We start from the raw sequence: 15,377 nt of genomic DNA, 5'->3' as shown, positions 1-15,377 counted from the left end.
ATATCTACCTCGAGACCCAGCTATAACATTCATGTGCATATTCCCCAAATATGCTCCAATATTCTGCACCTGTTTGGTAATGGCACCTGTTTATTTGTAATAGGCAGAAAGTAGAGAGTACCTAATATCCCTCACTAAAGAATGGATAAATAGGGAAGTGTCTTCAGGGAGTTCCGGAGAGCCAGTGAGAACCTGCGGCAACCCTGGCGTGGAGGGATGGCCATCCCCAAGAGCCCTCTGAGCCCAGTGATCTGGGAACAGGATAGCTTCTTTCAGGTGAAGGTAAAAGAGGAGGAAGAAGCTAGCCCTAACTTTACTGCCCACCCTGAGGCTTCAAGCTTGCACTTCAGGCTCTTCAACTATGAGAAAGCATCCAGCCTCCATCAGGTGCTAACACAACTGCAAGAACTATGCTGCCAGTGGCTGAGGTCAGAGTCATCTTCCAAAGAACAGCTGCTGGAGTTGCTGGTGTTGGAGCAGTTCCTGGATGAACTTCCCCCTGAGATCCAGGCCTAGATGGGTGCTCAGCACCCAAAGAGTGGAAAGGAGGCTGCTGTTGTGGTGGAGGATGTGACTCAACAGCTGGATAAGAGAGGATGGGAGCCTGGAGTGGAATGTGAAGTGGCAAGTTGCAAACAGAGCAATTCAGATGAATTGGGGCCAGTAGAAATGGCCACTGAAACCATCATGGGAAGTATTTTCCAAAAATCTACCCTTGCCCACACTTGTAAGTCTGAGAGCAGCTCAGGGAGGCATCCAGAGCTCCACTCTGGAGGAAGTTTGCTGCCCAAGAGATGGATTTCAGAAAGTTCTAGGGCCTCACGTGGATGCCCCCAAAGACAAGCCTGGCCATGAGTCTTATGTCTCAGGAAACAGTTCCAACATGTGGCCCAACTTCCTTCCCAAGTCAAGGCTTCTTCAGAGGAGAAATTTGGTCATTACTTGATAGTAAGACAGTGCCCTCAGATACATACTCAAAGAAGAAGTCCTCCAAGGATAGTGAATGTGTGAAAACATTCCAGAACACTAGCTCTGGAGACACACCAGAAGAGACGCTCTCAGAAGAAGACGCCCTATGCCTGTATTGAGTGTGGGAAGGTATTCAGTTGGAGCAGCCACCTTGTTCAACACGAGGATGTTCACACAGGAGCAAAGCCCCGTGCATGTAAAGAGTACGGTAAAGCCTTCAGTTGAGTTGCCCACCTGACACAGCACCAGAGGATTCATACTGGGGAGAAGCCTTATAAATGTGAGGAATGTGGTAAAACCTTCAGCCACAGCACCCACCTCATGCAGCATCAGTGAGTACACACAGGCGAGCAGTCCTACGAGTGTGATGTGTGTGGAAGAGCCTTCATTAACTGTTCAGCTCTGGTTGGGTGTCTGGGAGTCCACTGTGGAGAGAAGCCTGTTTTAGTTAGGCTTTTACTGCTGTTAACAGATACCATGACCAAAGCAAATTTTATAAAAGACAACATTTAATTGGGGCTGGCTTACAGACTTTGAGGTTCAGTCCATTGTCATCAAGGCAGAAACATGGCAGCATCCAGGCAGATATGGTGCAGGAGGAACTGAGAGTGCTACATCTTCATCTGAAGGCTGCTGGTGGAAGACTGACTTCCAGGCAACTAGGGTGAGGGTCTTAAGCCCACACCCATAGTGACACACCTACTCCAACAAGGCAAAACCTCCTAATAGGGTTACTTCCTGGGCCAATCATATACAAACCATCACAAAGTCTTAACAATGTAAGGAGTGCCCAAAGGCCTTCACACAAAGCTCCTTCCTCATTGAGCATCAACCACTCAGATGGGTGAAAAGCCTTATAAATGCAGTGACTGTGGGAAAGCTTTTAGCTGCAGCTCAGCTGTCATGGTCCACCTAAAGATCCATATTGCCAAGACCGGAAGCACCCCTCGGAGTACAGCACAGCCTCCCGGAGAGGCTTGACACCTAAGAAAGCCCAATAATTGTGCTACCCAGTATCTAAAAGCAGAGTTGGGCTGTCTGGGAAGACCTGTACATTTGAAGTTCCAGGGGAAGTGCCCTAATGAACACAGATTCAGACTAATTGGTGAGGCTTCTAGAAGCTTCCCACTGCCCTCCATATCCCAATCAAGCTGGTCCCAGAGAGAAGATACCAGTGAACTAATGATGTGCATTGTTTCTTGGAACCAGAGCAAGTAAAGCCAGGTGTCTTTCCAGGCTCAGATGGCCCAAGATCCTCTAGGCAGGAAGACCCAAGCTTCAGGTTCTCATGTGGCTACTGTTCTTGCCTTTACTGGTCAGCCTAGAATGGCCCATTCTGTGCCTTCACACCTGCTTCCCCACCATATTACTTTTTGTCTAACTCCAAGATAGACTTGTGAGGCTACTGCTACATACCATCCCTCTCATGTTCTCCCTGCTTCAATCCACAGGATCTGTCCACATCTTCCTTCCACATCTCACAGGCTCAGGGCCTGTGGCTTTACCCCAGGTTCATCTCTAATCCATCCCCTCCTCCAACATCACCTCTTGTGAGCTCTCCTTGCCTCCTACTGCATTTTTATCAGGGCTCTCCTTTCCCACCTCTTCCTGCCTTCATTTCATCCCCACCCACTTTCTTTCTGGCACATCTCTTTCTGCTACCCAGATGACACTGAGTCATTCCATGACACAATCTGTTGTCAGTGAGTCACCCCTTCAACAAACAAGCATGCCAGGAAACATGCCGCTTTGGCCCAAGCAATTACTCTAGTCATCCTCAAATGTGTGTAAGAATATTGTCATTTGTCCCTGAGCACAGAGTGTGAAAGTGATTTCAAAGTACTGGTCTGCCTGTTGGGTAAATCGGACTCCTTGTCTGTTGTCTTGTGTTTGCTCCAGACCTGGTCTCCTCTTGCCTCTTGCTCTCCTTGTAGCCTCACCTCACACATGCCAGACATAATATCCCCCACCTGTGTACCTTTCTATCCCTGGAACCCTGAGGCCTCTTTCTTCTATGATGTCTCAGATGTCCATGAAAAGCTTCCCCAAACAATTTGACCTGACCTTATCTTGCCTGACACTCTCTTGCTGCTGGGGTACCCTATTAACTGTCTAAAACCTCTTTACCATGTTATGGTACTTGCACTTCTTACACAATGCATAGGCCAGCACTCCCAAAGTATTTTATACTGTGGACATGGTTTACAAGATGCAGCAAACCCTTCCTAATATCTCTGGGATAAGTGTAACCAATACCTCCCTTAGGTAGTCTCTGTCCTCCACCCCATGTTTTCTTCATAAAGACATTTATGGAAGAGCCCGTGTGCTCATATAAGTCCAGCTGCAGCAGTCAAAACAAAACATAGCTATACAGAGCCTTCCTTGCCTCAAGTACTGAAGCTCTGGGTACCTTAGACTTAAGGGATGCCAGCACTCTGCCAATCCCAAAATCAACCTGTTTACTTTGCCTGCCTACCTTTCCCTCACAAAGACAATCTCCTGGCTCCTGTGCCTCCTGACTAATATGAGTGACTTCACAAGGTTTTCTTTTCAGTCATGGATCTACATGAGCTATTGTATCTACATCCATTAGCATAATACATTTTGCTTTCCTGAAAAAAAAAGTGGATGAATAAAATGGAGTACATTTAAACAATGAGGAATCACTAAGCCATTAAAAAAATGACATCATGAAATTTGCAGGCAAATTAATGGAAACAGAAAAGATAATCCTACATAGGGTATCAAAGGCCCAGGAAGATAAGAATAGTATATACACACCTCTAAGTAGATATTGATCATAAAGAAAAGGATAAGTATGCTACAAACCAGAGACTTAAAGAAGCTAAATAACCTGGATGGTCCATACCTTTGATTTCAGCGTTTTTGATCACATTGTGAATGCTGAGTATGTGTTGTGCTGTGGCTCGGTCCTTAGTACATAAATAATCCTTCTTGTTTAGATACAGACACATCTTTAGTGTATACCTTTAATCCCAAAGACTGGGCATAAATTTATTTTGTAGAAGGAAGCACACATAATTAAAAGTGATGTCTAATTAAGTGGCAGAAAAAAAATAACAAACCAGAGAAAGATTTGGCAGTATATATGCCCAGCTCTCACAAGATAGGTAAGCTACTTAAGAGATAGAGGCACAGAAGAAAGTAATAAAGAAAGATATAATTTTATTGGGAGAGTTTTATGGATAGTAGTTGAAGAGAGAATAAGTTAAACACAAGTAAAGACAGAATGATCCAAAGAAGGAAAGGGGGCCAGATAATCAGAACAGAATGACAGAGCTAGGCTTAGACCAAGCATAGCAATTCAGTAAGTAAGATACTGAGAGAGGATCAATTGAATAATTCAGCTTGGAAAGGAGTTCTAACCAAAACAGCTGAATTGAATCAGCTACCAAGAGATCAGAAAGAACATGAAAGGTTGAGCTATGAGGCAGTAAATATCAGCAGTTGAATATATTCTAGGCCTAGATTAAATTGTATGGAGGTTAGATGCTTCTAGGACTAGGCCTAAGTTAGCAGACCATGGCAGTAAGCCTTAAGAATGACAATTACTTCTTTTATTTTTTATTCAATATATTCTTTATTTACATTTCAAATGATTTCCCTTTTCCTGGATTCCCCACTCTCCGAAAGTCCCATAAGCCCTATTCCCTCCTCCTGTTCCCCAATCTAGCCCTTCCCACTTCCCTGTCCTGGTATTTCTCTACACTGCTGTACTGAGCCTTTCCAGGACCAGAGGCCTCTCCTTCCTTCATCTTGAGCATCATTTGATATGTGAATTGTGTCTTGTGTATTCCAAGCTTCTAGGCTAATATCTGCTTTTCAGTGAGTGCATACCCTGAATGTTCTTTTGTGACTGGGTTACCTCACTTAGGATGATATTCTCTAGTTTCACCAGTTGTCTAAAAATTTCATGATTTCATTTTTTTATTGGCTGAATAGTACTACATTGTATATACATACCACATTTCTGTATCCACTCAAACTTTTCAACAAATGGTGCTGGCTCAATTTAAGGTCAGCATGCAGAAGAATGCCAATTGATCCATTATTATCTCCTTGTACTAAGCTCAACTCCAAGTGGATCAAGGACCTCCACATAAAACCAGACACATTAAAATTGATAGAAAAGAAACTGGGGAAGACCCTTGAGGATATGGGCACAGGGGTAAAGTTCCTGAACAGAACACCAATAGCGTAAGCTCTAAGAGCGAGAATTGACAAGTGGGACCTCATAAAATTACAAATTTTCTGTAAGGCAAATGACACTGGAAAATGGACAAAAAGGCAACCAACAAATTGGGAAAAGGTCTTCACCAACCCTACATCCAACAGAGGGCTAATATCCAATATATACAAGGAACTCAAGAAGTTAGACTCCAGAGAGCCAAATTACCCTATTTTAAAATGGAGTACAGAGCTAAACAAAGACTTTTCACCTGAAGAACTTTGAATGGCTGAGAAACACCTTAAGAATTGTTCAGCATCATTAGTGATTAGGGAAATGCAAATCAACACAACCCTAAGATTTCCCATCACACCAGTTAGAATGGCTAAGATTAAAAACTCAGGAGACAGCAGGTGTTGGCGAGGATGTGGAGAAAGAGGAACTCTCCTCTACTGCTGGTGGAAATGCAAGTTGGTACAACTACTCTGGCAGTCTGGCAGTTCCTCAGAAAACTGGGCATGACACTTCGGGAGGACTCTGCTATACCACCCCTGGGCATATACCCAGAGGATTCCATACCATGCAATAAGGACACATGCTCCACTATGTTCATAGCAGCCTTATTTGTAATAGCCAGAAGCTGGAAAGAACCCAGATGTCCTCAATGGAGGAATGGATACAGAAAATGTGGTATATTTACACAATGGAATACTACTCAGCAATTAAAAACAATGAATTCATGAAGTTCTTAGGCAAATGTGGAACTGGAAAATATCATCCTAAGTGAGGTAACCCAATCACAAAAGAACACACATGGAATGCAGTCACTGAAAAGTGGATATTAGCCCAGAAGCTCTGAATACCCAAGGCACAATTTGCACATCAAATGATTCCCAAGAAGAAAGAAGGAGAGGTCCTTGGTCCTGGAAAGACTTGATCCAGCATTGTAGGGGAGTACCAGGACAGAGAAGAAGGAGGGGTTGATTGGAGAACAGGCAGAGGGACAAGGGCTTATGAGACTTATGGGGAGGGGGTAACCGGGAAAGGGAAAATCATTTGGAATGTAAACAAAGAATATAGAAAATAAAAAAAAAATAAAAACAAAAACAAAAACAAAAAGACTATCATATTTTACAACTGGATAGTTGTAGCTCCTTTGTCAAAAATTAAGTGACCACAGGTGTGTGGTTTCATTTCTGGGTCTTCAGTTCTATCCCATTGATCTACTTGCCTGTCACTGTACCAATACCAAGCAGTTTTTAACACAATTGCTCTGTAGTACTGCTTGAGGTCGGGGATACTGATTCCCCCAGAAGTTCTTTTACTGTTGAGAATAGTTTTAGCTATCCTGGGTTTTTTGTCATTCTAGATGAATTTGAGGATTGCTCTTTCTAACTCTATAAAGAATTGAGTTGGGATTTTGATGGAGGATTGCATTGAATCTGTAGATTGCTTTTAGCAAGATGGCCATTTTTACTATATTAATCCTGCCAATCCAAGAGATGGAAGACATTTCCATCTTCTGAGGTCTTCTTCAATTTCTTTCTTCAAAGACTTGAAGTTCCTGTCATACAGATCTTTCACTTGTTCAGTTAAAGTCACACCAAGAAACTTTATATTGAATGTGGCTATTTTGAAGGGTGTCATTTCCCTAATTTCTTTCTCAGCCTTTTTATTCGTAGAGTATAGGAAATCTATTAATTTTCTTGAGTTAATTTTATATCCAGCCACTTTGCTGAAGTTGTTTATCAGCTGTAGAACTTCTCTGGTGGAGGTTTTTGGGTCACTTAAGTATACTATAATATCATCTCTAAATAGTGATAATTTTACTTCTTCCTTTCCAATTTGTATCCCTTTGACCTCGATTTTTTGTCTAATTGCTCTAGCTAGAACTTCAAGTGTTATATTGAATAAATATGGAGAGAGGGCAGCCTTGTTTAGTCCCTGACTTTAGTGGAATTGCTTCAAGTTTCTTTCCATTTAGTTTGATGTTGGCTACTGCTTTGCTGTATATTACTTTTATTATGTTTAAATATGGACCTTGAATTTCTGTTCTTTCTAAGACCTTTAACATGAAAGGATGCTGAATTTTGTCAAATGCTTTTTCAGCATCTAATGAAATGACCATGTGGTTTTTTTCTTTGAGTTTGTTTATGTACTGGATTACATTAATGGAATTCCATATATTGAACCATCCCTGTGTCCTGTGATGAAGCCTGCTTGATCATGATGAATGATCATTTTGATGTGTTCTTGGATTCAGTTGACAAGAATTGCATTTAGTAGTTTTGCATTGATATTCATAAAGGAAATTGTTCTAAATTTCTCCTTTTTGTTGGATCTTTGAGTGGTTTTCGTATCAGCAAAATTGTGGACTCATAGAATGAGTTGGGTAATGTTCCTTCTGTTGCTATTTTGTGGAACAGTTCAAAGAGTATTGGTATTAGGTCTTCTTCAAAGAACTGATAGAATTCTGTACTAAAACCATCTTGTCCTTTGTTTTTTTTTATTATTTTTTAGGGGTTATGGGACCATTTAGATGGTCTATCTGATCCTTATTTAACTTTGGTAGTTGGTATCTGTCTAGGAAATTGTCCATTTCAAGACTTTCCAGTTTTCTTTAGTGTAGGCTTTTGTAGTAGGATATGATAATTTTTTTAATTTCCTCCATTTCTGTTGTTATTTCTCCCTTTTCCTTTCTGATTTTGTTAATTTGGATACAGTCTCTGTTCCCTCTGGTTAGTCTGGCTAAAAGTCTATCTATCTTGTTGATTTTCTCAAAGAACCACCTCTTGGTTTTGTTGATTCTTTGTATAGTTCTTTTTGTTTCATCTTGGTTGATTTCAGCCCTGAATTTGATGATTTTCTGTTTCTAATCCTCTTGGGCATATTAGTTTCTTTCTGTACTAAAGTTCTCAGGTGTGCTGTTAAGCTACTAGTGTATGCTCTCTCCAGCTTCTTTTTGTAGGCACTCAGCTCTGTGAGTTTTCCTCTTAACACTGCTTTAATTATGTCCCATAAATTTGGGTATGTTGTGCCTTCATTTTCATTAAATTCTAAAAAGGTTTTGATTTCTTTCCTTATTTCTTCCTTGACCAAGGTATCATTGTTCAGCTTCCATGTGTATGTGGGCTTTCTGTTGTTTTTGTTGCTATTGAAGAACACCCTTGCTCCATATTGATCTGATAGGAAGAATGGAATTAATTTGATCTTCTTATATCTGTTAAGGTTTGTTTTGTGACCAATTATATGATCAAATGTGGAGAAGGTACCATGAGGTGCTGAGAAGATGGTATAATCTTTTGATTTAGGGTGAAATGATCTATAGATTTCTATTAAATCCATTTGGTTCAAAACTCCTGTTAGTTTCACTGTGTCTCTGTTTAGTTTGTGTTTCCCTGATCTGTCTATTGAAGAGATTGGGGTATTTAAATCACCTACAATTATTGTGTGTGGTGCGATGTGTTCTTTAAGCTTTAGTAAAGTTTTCTTTATGAATGAGGGTACCCTTGTATTTGGGGCATAGATGTTCAAAATTGAGAGTTCTTCCTGGTAGATTTTTCCTTTGATGAGCATAAAATGCCCTTCTGTGTCTTTCTTGATGACTTTTGTTGAAAGTCTATTTTATTGGATATTAGAATGGCTACTCCAGCTTGTTTCCTGGGACCATTTGCTTGGAAAGCTGTTTTCCAGTCTTTTATTCTGAGGTAGTGTTTGTCTTTGACACCGAGATGCTTTTCCTGTATGTAGCAAAATATTGGGTCTTGTTTAAGAATCCAGTCTGTTAGTCTGTCTTTTTATTGGGGGATTTGAGTCCTTTGATATTAAGAGATATTAAGGAATAATGATTGTTGCTTCCTGTTATTTTTGATGTAATTTTTATGTTTGTGTCTTTTGGGTTTGTTGAAAGAAGATTACTTTCTTGCTTTTTCTAGTGTGAATTTTAGCTCTTTTTGGTGTTTTCTATTCATTATTCTTTGAAGGGCTGGATTTATGGAAAGATACGGTGTAAATTTGTCTTTGTCATGAAATACCTTGGTTTTTCCATCTATGGTAATTGAGAGATTTGCTGGATATAGCAGTCTGGGTTGGCATTTGTGTTTCCTTAGGGTCTGTATAACATCTGCCCAAGCTCTTCTGGCTTTTATACTCTCTGGTGAGAAGTCTCGTGTAATTCTGATAGGTCTACCTTTATATGTTACTTGACCTTTTTCCTTAGTGCTTCTAATATTCTTTCTTTGTTTAGTAGATTTGGTGTTTTAATTATTATGTGACAGGAGGAATTTATTTTCTGGTCAAATCTATTTGGAGTTCGGTAGGCTTCTTGTATGTTCACGAGCATCTCTTTCTTTAGGTTAGTGAAGTTTTCTTCTATAATTTTTGAAGACATTTACTAGCCCTTTAAGTTGGAAATCTTCATTCTCTTCTATACCTATAATCCTTAGGTTTGGTCTTCTCATTTTGTCCCGGATTTCCTCGATGTTTTGGGTCAGGATCTTTTTGCATTTTGCATTTTTGTTGACTGTTGTATCTGCTTTCTATGGTATCTTCTGTATCTGAGATTCTCTCTTCTATCTCTTGTATTCTTTTATTGATGCTTGCATACATGACTCCTGACTTCTTTCTTAGGTTTTCTGTCTCAAGTTGTTTCCCTTTGTGATTTCATTATTGTTTGTACCTCCTTCTTTAGATCCTGGATGGCTTTGACCTGTTTCGTTGTGCTTTCCCTTAGTTCTTCAAGGGCTTCTTCCTGTCTACTTGTTCTCCTGTATTTCTTTAAGGGAGTTATTTATATACATCTTGAAGCCCTCCATGAAGCCCTCCATCAGGATCATGACTTGTGATTTTAAATCCAAATCTTGCTTTCCTGGTGTGTTGGGGTATCCAGGACTTACTGTTGTGGGAGAATTGGATTCATATGTTGCCATATTGACTTGATTTCTGTTAGCAACATTCCGACATTTGTCTTTTGCCATCTTGTTATCTCTGATGTTAGTTGGTCCTGCTATCACTGCCTGGTGCTTGCCCCTCCTGTATGCCTACAGACCTATCTCAGCAAGCCTGGGTGACCTCCTTTCCCCTGGCAGAGATTGCTGTGGTGCTGCTGAGTTCCTGATTGCAGGTAGAGTCCTGGTGGAGTGTGTCCTGTTGGGGTGTGTTCCAAGCAATCCTATACTCTGGTGATTCCTGCCTACTATTCTGCCCCTCTACACAGTTACTAGAACACAGATGGGGGAAGGCTCACCTCCAAGTACAGCAATCCCTATACCTGCCTCCCTGCAGGTCAGATGATTCCTGGCAGGACAGGTACCCAGCTGTCTGGTTGTGTTGCTGCCAAGCTACAGGGTTCAGGCAGAGTCCTGGTGGGGTGTGCCCCAATTGATCCTCTACTCTGGTGATCCCATGCCTACCAATCTGTTACACAGTCACAGGAGCAAAGATGGTAGCCAAGACCTACTCCATTGTAGTTATATTTGGATATGTAGCTCTGTGGCTCCATCAACTCTGGGTGCAGGCTGTACTGGCTGTCTCCTCCACACAGCTGGGTGTATAGCTGGCTTCCTGAGCCACTTGGAGATGGTGTGCTGTGGCAGGGGATGTTCCAGATCTGGAGGCAGAAACTGGAAGGCTTCTGCCAGAGGGCTGCGGACAGGATTCTCAGAGCTGCAGGGCAGGTCTCACCTCGACAATTACTTCAAAAGTATAAAAGTTACATTGCAAAAGCACAGGGTAATATGTCACTAACAGAGCCCAATTATCGTACTATAGCATGCCTTGATTATTATAACACAGCTGAAATACAAGAAAGAGAGCCTAAAAAAAAGTTTATGAAGATGATAGCAGCCTTTTAAAGAGAAAGTGAATAGATACCTTAAAGAAAACTCAAAAAAAAAAAAAGAAAGAAAGAAAGCAAAGAAACAGTTGAAGGAAATGAATAAAACTGTTTAAGACATGAAAATGGAAATAGAAGCAATAAAGAAAGTATGAGCAGGGACTTCTCTAAAAGAAAGTCTAAATAACCTAACAGAAAATACAGAGAAAAACATCACCAACAGAATAGAAAAGGTGGTCACAGTTACAATCGAAAGTAAAATCAAACTCCAACTATCCAATGTCTGGGACCCATTCACTATCTTCTGGTCTCCTCCAACAGCTTGGGTAACTTCTCCATCTCTGCTCTTATAGCACACACCTTGTCTTCTAGACTACAGCTGCCTGTATTCCACTGCTACTGCCATTGTTGGTGGTCGTCTCATGGTTCTGGCTTTACCAAAACAGTGCTGTCTTTGGTTGCAAGCAAACTACACTTTCACAAATAGCCCTTCATAAGTTCTTTTCATAGTGCTAAAAGTGCCATCTGTGGCTACCTCTTGAACACAGGTTTTCTGTGCACTCAGAAAACACTTCCCAGAAGATTTCACTATAGTGATGCTAGTCTCTTCTTAATCACTGCTCATTTCTTAGCTCCAGCTAACTAGCAAAAATACTCTGAGTAATGCAAGGATTTTGCTTTAGCAGTTCTGGTATTCTTGTTAATCACATCTGATTCTTACGCACTAGCTAATCAAAAATCAAAGAATCTTAACAATAAAAACAGCAATAGCCCTGAAAAGAGTCTTTACTTTCCCTCTGAAAATTTATAAGCCAGGCCTCCATCATTTGCAATGTTCTCAACATTATTTCCCAAGCTCCTACAGAACAATCCACAGAGATCTTAACATCCCAATGGCTCTTCTAGCTCAAAGTTCCAAAGTCCTTCTACAGTCTTCCCCAAAACATGGTCAGGCTGTTACAGTACCAGTCAGGGTTTGTATTTCTGTATAAACCATGACCAAGAAGCAAGTTGGGGAGAAAAGACTTATTCAACTAACACTTCTACATTTCTGTTCATCCTCAGAAGAAGTCAGGGCATGAACTCACACAGGGCAGGAACTTGGAGGTAGAAGATAATGCAGAGGCCATGGAGAGGCACTGCCTACTGGCTTGCTTCCCCTGGCTTGCTCAGATTCCTTTTTCTACAGAACCAAGGACTACCAGCCCAGTGATTGCACCACCCACAGTGGGCCCTAGCACTCTTTTGTTTGTTTGTTTGTTTGTTTCCTCATTATTTTTATTAGATATAGTCTTTATTTACATTTTTAATGATTTCCTTTTTCTTGGCCCCCATACCCCAGACAGGAAAGGGTTGAGTGTGGAACAGGGGAAGGGGAGATGGCTTATGGGATTTCCAGGGCCCTCTCACTCTTGATCACTAATTGAAAAGACAACTTACTGCTGGATCTCATGTAGGCATTTCCTCAATGGAGGCTCCTTTCTCTGTAATGTCAAGCCAGGACTGATGTTAATATCCTTTTTTATTATTACCTTTCATGGAACCAGAAAGTAACATGAGTGATTTCAAAGGATGGAGGGAACCAACAGTTCTACCATGATGCCTTTGAACCATAACTGCAAATAGCATGGTACAATAACCTCAAAGGTATGATGGTAGCATACATACCTTGGCAGAAAACAAAATCTTTCTAATTGGACATAAGACTGACTCAACTAGAGAAAAATCATACTTGGTTTTGGAACACTAGCCCATTACCTAGGTTTAGTGAAGTAATGTTTCTTGTAAGAGAACTTCTAACCATTACTTTACTAAATCAGTATAATCTCTAACAACAACCTAAATATGTGTCCTCATACCTACTAAATCATTACAGAAAACCACAACCAATCAAATACAGAATTGTGAAGCCCAGTCCCAGTGGATACAGGTACAAAATATTTCTACATCTAAAGCTTCGTGTACATTGTGAAACTAGAAGCAGAAAGCCTTTACAAGCCAGAGAATCAGGGAGCTTTTTTGTGATATTGTGTCTCCAAATAAGATTAGGAACTATACCCATAAATTCTGACCAACACAACTAATCAAATATGAGCTGAACAAGGACAATGAACCATAAATATGTCAAAGTGAACAGATAAAGACCTCAGCCATATGCAAAGAACTATAGGTAACTGAGGATAGCTGGAAGTGCGAGAAATATTTTTCTCCAAAGAAGAGCATACTGGTTAGTTGTTCAATATAACATGGTCAGCCCTGAAACACATTTATACAAGTAACATTATACAAAGCATGTTACATTTAAGAATATATATGAATTTGAAAGAGAACAATGGGGGTAGGAGGCTTGGGTGTAGGAATATTAGAAGGAAAATTATGTATTTATAATTTTCAAATTAAAAATATTGAGACATGTTTTATTATGTTTCATGTACTCTTTTGAGCCCATTATACCAATTCAAGACCAAGATTCAGTAACAGAATGTGTAGACAAACTACAGAGAACACACACTTAATACCATGCAATTTCTCACTCTTGCTAGTGGCCAGTTTTTCATCTACAAATTCTTACATCTTTTACCATAAATACAAACATTTTTTTTTATTAATTGCAAGGACATCTCATAAACTGTACCTTTCAATTTTACTTAAGCCAGGCTACCAACTCTGAATTAGTAACTTTGTATAACATGATCTTTGTATGTGGACTTCATATAAAAACTGAAAAACACCTGTTCAGACTCTTGTATATATTAGTTAAATATATATTAAATAAAGTGTAGATATTACATTTATATTAAGATGGGTACTAGTAGAAAGCTGAACTCTCTTTTGAAGCTGTGGTCAGGAAAAGAAATGATTGCATACAAGGATATCTTAGAAGCCTTTGTCACTACACAGTGTGCAAAATACATTTGTATATTGCCAGGTGACTACCAATCAAGTTTCTTGTGCAGGAAGCAGGAAGCAAAAGAAGGAAGAAGGAAGAAGGAAGAATGAAGATGAAAGAAGGAAGGGTCTAAGAAAAAGTGATATGGAAAGATAAAAATTGATTCTTTCCTAGGATGTTACTGTGAAGTCAAACTAATTGAGCAGTATATATGAATACTCAATGTAGTTCACATGGCTTCAGCATGCTTAAGGACGCTATATCACATCTATCTCTGCAGGGGGCAGATACTAAAAGTTTCTGAAAGACTGCCTTTGTAGTAGTGATTCAAGGTCAGTGATCTGGTCCCTCGTGAACTTTCTGGTACATTTTTGTTCTTTTGTTTTTTTGTTTCCTTTACAATTGCATTCCTTTAAAAAGTCCTAAATTGTCTGAAACTTTAAGTGTGTATAAATTATCCACTGCTTTATTTTATTTACTAGTAGAAAAAAGATTATCAATTATATTAGATTTTATATAAAAAATGTTTATCAAGACACTCAGGATTGCCATAGTTTAGCTATTGTCATTCATTTATTGATGAATTGCCTATCTGATGTAGTATATCACAATGGCTAACACAGTAGTAAGTAGAAAATCAGCCTGGACCAGAAACAGGAATCAACAACTATTATATTTCTATCCTACTTAGTGTTGCTATGAGACAACACTGATTTCCTCTAAGTCATATTTCATCTAATTCCATACAGTTTAGTGCATCCATGTACATAAAAATCCATCCTTCTTTCATGTACTCAATATTGTCTTTACTGCATACAGGATCAGAAAAGTAATTTCACTACAAAAAACTCTAAAGGTAATATTAGATCTCTTATGCACACATGTAAATATTTAAGTAGACAAATGTCTGAAAATAAAATGTGTATTTAAAGTTATAGAAGGCAAGGCTAAAAGCTAAACTCTCTTTTGTAGATATGATAAGGAAAAGAAATGGTTGCATACAAAGAATGCCTTAGAAGTTTTTGTCTCTGCACACCCTTAAAGGTTTACTCTTGTATAATTGGTAGGTCTTTGATGTGTGAAATATCAGTCACCTGCCTTTGAGAAATCAAAACTAAGTTGATTCAAAAATTATAAACATTCCATCTCCATATACTGACCCTAAACTCAAGCTAAACTCCATGGTTCTCCCAGAAGGTCGGCGAGTATTTGAAAACCTAGGTAAGACCATATCCATAGCCCGCCAATGCTCCATATAGCCTGTCCAGTTTCCCCACCAGCACTCCCTCTCTTGATCTCCATATTCTATCCCACAACTCCTATCGAAGCCCATTGATCTTCTTAAGACCATGCTGATATTCAAAATTTTAGAAGCCCCCTAACAGACTAGAATTAAGGCCAGGACCTGGAACCCCAAAAGTCATTCCAATACTCAGAACTCAAGAAACCTCTAGTTGTATCAGAGGTCACAACGATTCCCAGAACTCAAAAGTTCA

At 39.8% G+C, this 15,377-nt stretch overlaps 1 pseudogene; it reads left to right on the top strand.

Moving 5' to 3' along the window:
* The first annotated feature begins 216 nt into the window (after positions 1 to 216).
* LOC127669222 (zinc finger and SCAN domain-containing protein 22-like) lies at positions 217 to 1,950 on the top strand (annotated as a pseudogene).
* The last annotated feature ends 13,427 nt before the right edge of the window (positions 1,951 to 15,377 follow it).

Source organism: Apodemus sylvaticus, chromosome 19, assembly GCF_947179515.1.
Source record: "Apodemus sylvaticus chromosome 19, mApoSyl1.1, whole genome shotgun sequence".
In the NCBI taxonomy this organism is placed as follows: Eukaryota; Metazoa; Chordata; class Mammalia; order Rodentia; family Muridae; genus Apodemus; species Apodemus sylvaticus.
The sequence above is the reverse complement of the archived record's forward strand: the minus strand, read 5'-3'. Positions and strand labels throughout refer to the sequence as shown.